The sequence below is a fragment of the Ixodes scapularis genome, unplaced genomic scaffold (assembly GCF_016920785.2).
Source record: "Ixodes scapularis isolate PalLabHiFi unplaced genomic scaffold, ASM1692078v2 ptg003668l_1__unscaffolded, whole genome shotgun sequence".
NCBI classification, from domain to species: Eukaryota; Metazoa; Arthropoda; class Arachnida; order Ixodida; family Ixodidae; genus Ixodes; species Ixodes scapularis.
Window position 1 is genome coordinate 441,199 of NW_024610348.1, and position 6,893 is coordinate 448,091.

Here is a 6,893-nt window from a genome sequence, read left to right on the forward strand (position 1 = left end):
GAGAGAGCACGGCCCCTGACGAGAGACGTTCGGCGCGGTTTTATTCGTTTACCGTGTGCACGATCTCGCCTATTGCCGCGGTGAAAGCAAATTATTGGAGAGAGCACGGCCCCTGACGAGAGACGTTCGGCGCGGTTTTATTCGTTTACCGTGTGCACGATCTCGCCTATTGCCGCGGTGAAAGCAAATTATTGGAGAGAGCACGGCCCCTGACGAGAGACGTTCGGCGCGGTTTTATTCGTTCACCGTGTGCACGATCTCGCCTATTGCCGCGGTGAAAGTGAATTATTGGAGAGAGCACGGCCCCTGACGAGAGACGTTCGGCGCGGTTTTATTCGTTTACCGTGTGCACGATCTCGCCTATTGCCGCGGTGAAAGTGAATTATTGGAGAGAGCACGGCCCCTGACGAGAGACGTTCGGCGCGGTTTTATTCGTTTACCGTGTGCACGATCTCGCCTATTGCCGCGGTGAAAGTGAATTATTGGAGAGAGCACGGCCCCTGACGAGAGACGTTCGGCGCGGTTTTATTCGTTTACCGTGTGCACGATCTCGCCTATTGCCGCGGTGAAAGTGAATTATTGGAGAGAGCACGGCCCCTGACGAGAGACGTTTGGCGCGGTTTTATTCGTTTACCGTGTGCACGATCTCGCCTATTGCCGCGGTGAAAGTGAATTATTGGAGAGAGCACGGCCCCTGACGGGAGACGTTCGGCGCGGTTTTTATTCGTTCACCGTGTCCACGATCTCGGCTATTGCCTCGGTGAAAGCGAATTATTGGAGAGAGCACGGCCCCTGACGGGAGACGTTCGGCGCGGTTTTATTCGTTCACCGTGTCCACGATCTCGGCTATTGCCTCGGTGAAAGCGAAATATTGGAGAGATCACGGCCCCTGACGGGAGACGATCGGCGCGGTTTTATTCGTTCACCGTGTCCACGATCTCGGCTATTGCCTCGGTGAAAGCGAATTATTGGAGAGAGCACGGCCCCTGACGGGAGACGTTCGGCGCGGTTTTATTCGTTCACCGTGACCACGATCTCGCCTATTGCCGCGGTGAAAGCGAATTATTGGAGAGAGCACGGCCCCTGACGAGAAACGTTTGGCGCGGTTTTATTCGTTCACCGTGACCACGATCTCGCCTATTGCCGCGGTGAAAAAAAATTATTGGAGAGAGCACGGCCCCTGACGAGAGACGTTCGGCGCGGTTTTATTCGTTCACCGTGACCACGATCTCGCCTATTGCTGCGGTGAAAGCGAATTATTGGAGAGAGCACGGCCCCTGACGAGAGACGTTCGGCGCGGTTTTATTCGTTCACCGTGACCACGATCTCGCCTATTGCCGCGGTGAAAGCGAATTATTGGAGAGAGCACGGCCCCTGACGAGAGACGTTTGGCGCGGTTTTATTCGTTCACCGTGACCACGATCTCGCCTATTGCCGCGGTGAAAGCGAATTATTGGAGAGAGCACGGCCCCTGACGAGAGACGTTCGGCGCGGTTTTATTCGTTCACCGTGACCACGATCTCGCCTATTGCCGCTGTGAAAGCGAATTATTGGAGAGAGCACGGCCCCTGACGAGAGACATTTGGCGCGGTTTTATTCGTTCACCGTGACCACGATCTCGCCTATTGCCGCGGTGAAAGCGAATTATTGGAGAGAGCACGGCCCCTGACGAGAGACGTTCGGCGCGGTTTTATTCGTTCACCGTGACCACGATCTCGCCTATTGCCGCGGTGAAAGCGAATTATTGGAGAGAGCACGGCCCCTGACGAGAGACGTTCGGCGCGGTTTTATTCGTTCACCGTGACCACGATCTCGCCTATTGCCGCGGTGAAAGCGAATTATTGGAGAGAGCACGGCCCCTGACGAGAGACGTTTGGCGCGGTTTTATTCGTTCACCGTGACCACGATCTCGCCTATTGCCGCGGTGAAAGCGAATTATTGGAGAGAGCACGGCCCCTGACGAGAGACGTTCGGCGCGGTTTTATTCGTTCACCGTGACCACGATCTCGCCTATTGCCGCGGTGAAAGCGAATTATTGGAGAGAGCACGGCCCCTGACGAGAGACGTTCGGCGCGGTTTTATTCGTTCACCGTGACCACGATCTCGCCTATTGCCGCGGTGAAAGCGAATTATTGGAGAGAGCACGGCCCCTGACGAGAGTCGTTCGGCGCGGTTTTATTCGTTCACCGTGACCACGATCTCGCCTATTGCCGCGGTGAAAGCGAATTATTGGAGAGAGCACGGCCCCTGACGAGAGACGTTTGGCGCGGTTTTATTCGTTCACCGTGACCACGATCTCGCCTATTGCCGCGGTGAAAGCGAATTATTGGTGAGAGCACGGCCCCTGACGAGAGACGTTTGGAGCGGTTTTATTCGTTTACCGTGACCACGATCTCGCCTATTGCAGCGGTGAAAGTGAATTATTGGAGAGAGCACGGCCCCTGACGAGAGACGTTCGGCGCGGTTTTATTCGTTTACCGTGTGCACGATCTCGCCTATTGCCGCGGTGAAAGCAAATTATTGGAGAGAGCACGGCCCCTGACGAGAGACGTTTGGCGCGGTTTTATTCGTTCACCGTGACCACGATCTCGCCTATTGCCGCGGTGAAAGCAAATTATTGGAGAGAGCACGGCCCCTGACGAGAGACGTTTGGGGCGGTTTTATTCGTTTACCGTGACATCGATCTCGCCTATTGCCGCGGTGAAAGCAAATTATTGGAAAGAGCACGGCCCCTGACGAGAGACGTTTGGCGCGGTTTTATTCGTTCACCGTGACCACGATCTCGCCTAATGCCGCGGTGAAAGCAAATTATTGGAGAGAGCACGGCCCCTGACGAGAGACGTTTGGCGCGGTTTTATTCGTTCACCGTGACCACGATCTCGCCTATTGCCGCGGTGAAAGCAAATTATTGGAGAGAGCACGGCCCCTGACGAGAGACGTTCGGCGCGGTTTTATTCGTTCACCGTGACCACGATCTCGCCTATTGCCGCGGTGAAAGCGAATTATTGGAGAGAGCACGGCCCCTGACGAGAGACGTTCGGCGCGGTTTTATTCGTTCACCGTGACCACGATCTCGCCTATTGCCGCGGTGAAAGCGAATTATTGGAGAGAGCACGGCCCCTGACGAGAGACGTTCGGCGCGGTTTTATTCGTTCACCGTGACCACGATCTCGCCTATTTCCGCGGTGAAAGCGAATTATTGGAGAGAGCACGGCCCCTGACGAGAGACGTTCGGCGCGGTTTTATTCGTTTACCGTGACCACGATCTCGCCTATTGCCGCGGTGAAAGCGAATTATTGGAGAGAGCACGGCACCTGACGAGAGACGTTCGGCGCGGTTTTATTCGTTCACCGTGACCACGATCTCGCCTATTGCCGCGGTGAAAGCGAATTATTGGAGAGAGCACGGCCCCTGACGAGAGACGTTCGGCGCGGTTTTATTCGTTCACCGTGACCACGATCTCGCCTATTGCCGCGGTGAAAGCGAAATATTGGAGAGAGCACGGCCCCTGACGAGACACGTTCGGCGCGGTTTTATTCGTTTACCGTGACCACGATCTCGCCTATTGCCGCGGTGAAAGCGAATTATTGGAGAGAGCACGGCCCCTGACGAGAGACGTTCGGCGCGGTTTTATTCGTTCACCGTGACCACGATCTCGCCTATTGCCGCGGTGAAAGCGAATTATTGGAGAGAGCACGGCCCCTGACGAGAGACGTTCGGCGCGGTTTTATTCGTTCACCGTGACCACGATCTCGCCAATTGCCGCGGTGAAAGCGAATTATTGGAGAGAGCACGGCCCCTGACGAGAGACGTTCGGCGCGGTTTTATTCGTTCACCGTGACCACGATCTCGCCTGTTGCCGCGGTGAAAGCGAATTATTGGAGAGAGCACGGCCCCTGATGTGAGACGTTCGGCGCGGTTTTATTCGTTCACCGTGACCACGATCTCGCGTATTGCCGCGGTGAAAGCGAATTATTGGAGAGAGCACGGCCCCTGACGAGAGACGTTCGCCGCGGTTTTATTCGTTCACCGTGACCACGATCTCGCCTATTGCCGCGGTGAAAGCGAATTATTGGAGAGAGCACGGCCCCTGACGAGAGACGTTCGGCGCGGTTTTATTCGTTCACCGTGACCACGATCTTGCCTATTGCCGCGGTGAAAGCGAATTATTGGAGAGAGCACGGCCCCTGACGAGAGACGTTCGGCGCGGTTTTATTCGTTCACCGTGACCACGATCTCGCCTATTGCCGCGGTGAAAGCGAATTATTGGAGAGCACGGCCCCTGACGAGAAACGTTTGGCGCAGTTTTATTCGTTCACCGTGACCACGATCTCGCCTATTGCCGCGGTGAAAAAAAATTATTGGAGAGAGCACGGCCCCTGACGAGAGACGTTCGGCGCGGTTTTATTCGTTCACCGTGACCACGATCTCGCCTATTGCCGCGGTGAAAGCGAATTATTGGAGAGAGCACGGCCCCTGACGAGAGACGTTCGGCGCGGTTTTATTCGTTCACCGTGACCACGATCTCGCCTATTGCCACGGTGAAAGCGAATTATTGGAGAGAGCACGGCCCCTGACGAGAGACGTTTGGCGCGGTTTTATTCGTTCACCGTGACCAAGATCTCGCCTATTGCCGCGGTGAAAGCGAATTATTGGAGAGAGCACGGCCCCTGACGAGAGACGTTCGGCGCGGTTTTATTCGTTCACCGTGACCACGATCTCGCCTATTGCCGCGGTGAAAGCGAATTATTGGAGAGAGCACGGCCCCTGACGAGAGACGTTTGGCGCGGTTTTATTCGTTCACCGTGACCACGATCTCGCCTATTGCCGCGGTGAAAGCGAATTATTGGAGAGAGCACGGCCCCTGACGAGAGACGTTCGGCGCGGTTTTATTCGTTCACCGTGACCACGATCTCGCCTATTGCCGCGGTGAAAGCGAATTATTGGAGAGAGCACGGCCCCTGACGAGAGACGTTCGGCGCGGTTTTATTCGTTCACCGTGACCACGATCTCGCCTATTGCCGCGGTGAAAGCGAATTATTGGAGAGAGCACGGCCCCTGACGAGAGACGTTTGGCGCGGTTTTATTCGTTCACCGTGACCACGATCTCGCCTATTGCCGCGGTGAAAGCGAATTATTGGAGAGAGCACGGCCCCTGACGAGAGACGTTCGGCGCGGTTTTATTCGTTCACCGTGACCACGATCTCGCCTATTGCCGCGGTGAAAGCGAATTATTGGAGAGAGCACGGCCCCTGACGAGAGACGTTCGGCGCGGTTTTATTCGTTCACCTTGACCACGATCTCGCCTATTGCCGCGGTGAAAGCGAATTATTGGAGAGAGCACGGCCCCTGACGAGAGTCGTTCGGCGCGGTTTTATTCGTTCACCGTGACCACGATCTCGCCTATTGCCGCGGTGAAAGCGAATTATTGGAGAGAGCACGGCCCCTGACGAGAGACGTTTGGCGCGGTTTTATTCGTTCACCGTGACCACGATCTCGCCTATTGCCGCGGTGAAAGCGAATTATTGGAGAGAGCACGGCCCCTGACGAGAGACGTTTGGCGCGGTTTTATTCGTTCACCGTGACCACGATCTCGCCTATTGCCGCGGTGAAAGTGAATTATTGGAGAGAGCACGGCCCCTGACGAGAGACGTTCGGCGCGGTTTTATTCGTTTACCGTGTGCACGATCTCGCCTATTGCCGCGGTGAAAGCAAATTATTGGAGAGAGCACGGCCCCTGACGAGAGACGTTTGGCGCGGTTTTATTCGTTCACCGTGACCACGATCTCGCCTGTTGCCGCGGTGAAAGCAAATTATTGGAGAGAGCACGGCCCCTGACGAGAGACGTTTGGCGCGGTTTTATTCGTTTACCGTGACATCGATCTCGCCTATTGCCGCGGTGAAAGCAAATTATTGGAGAGAGCACGGCCCCTGACGAGAGACGTTTGGCGCGGTTTTATTCGTTCACCGTGACCACGATCTCGCCTATTGCCGCGGTGAAAGCAAATTATTGGAGAGAGCACGGCCCCTGACGAGAGACGTTTGGCGCGGTTTTATTCGTTCACCGTGACCACGATCTCGCCTATTGCCGCGGTGAAAGCAAATTATTGGAGAGAGCACGGCCCCTGACGAGAGACGTTCGGCGCGGTTTTATTCGTTCACCTTGACCACGATCTCGCCTATTGCCGCGGTGAAAGCGAATTATTGGAGAGAGCACGGCCCCTGACGAGAGACGTTTGGCGCGGTTTTATTCGTTCACCGTGACCACGATCTCGCCTATTGCCGCGGTGAAAGCGAATTATTGGAGAGAGCACGGCCCCTGACGAGAGACGTTCGGCGCGGTTTTATTCGTTCACCGTGACCACGATCTCGCCTATTGCCGCGGTGAAAGCGAATTATTGGAGAGAGCACGGCCCCTGACGAGAGACGTTCGGCGCGGTTTTATTCGTTCACCGTGACCACGATCTCGCCTATTTCCGCGGTGAAAGCGAATTATTGGAGAGAGCATGGCCCCTAACGAGAGACGTTCGGCGCGGTTTTATTCGTTTACCGTGACCACGATCTCGCCTATTGCCGCGGTGAAAGCGAATTATTGGAGAGAGCACGGCCCCTGACGAGAGACGTTCGGCGCGGTTTTATTCGTTCACCGTGACCACGATCTCGCCTATTGCCGCGGTGAAAGCGAATTATTGGAGAGAGCACGGCCCCTGACGAGAGACGTTCGGCGCGGTTTTATTCGTTCACCGTGACCACGATCTCGCCTATTGCCGCGGTGAAAGCGAATTATTGGAGAGAGCACGGCCCCTGACGAGACACGTTCGGCGCGGTTTTATTCGTTTACCGTGACCACGATCTCGCCTATTGCCGCGGTGAAAGCGAATTATTGGAGAGAG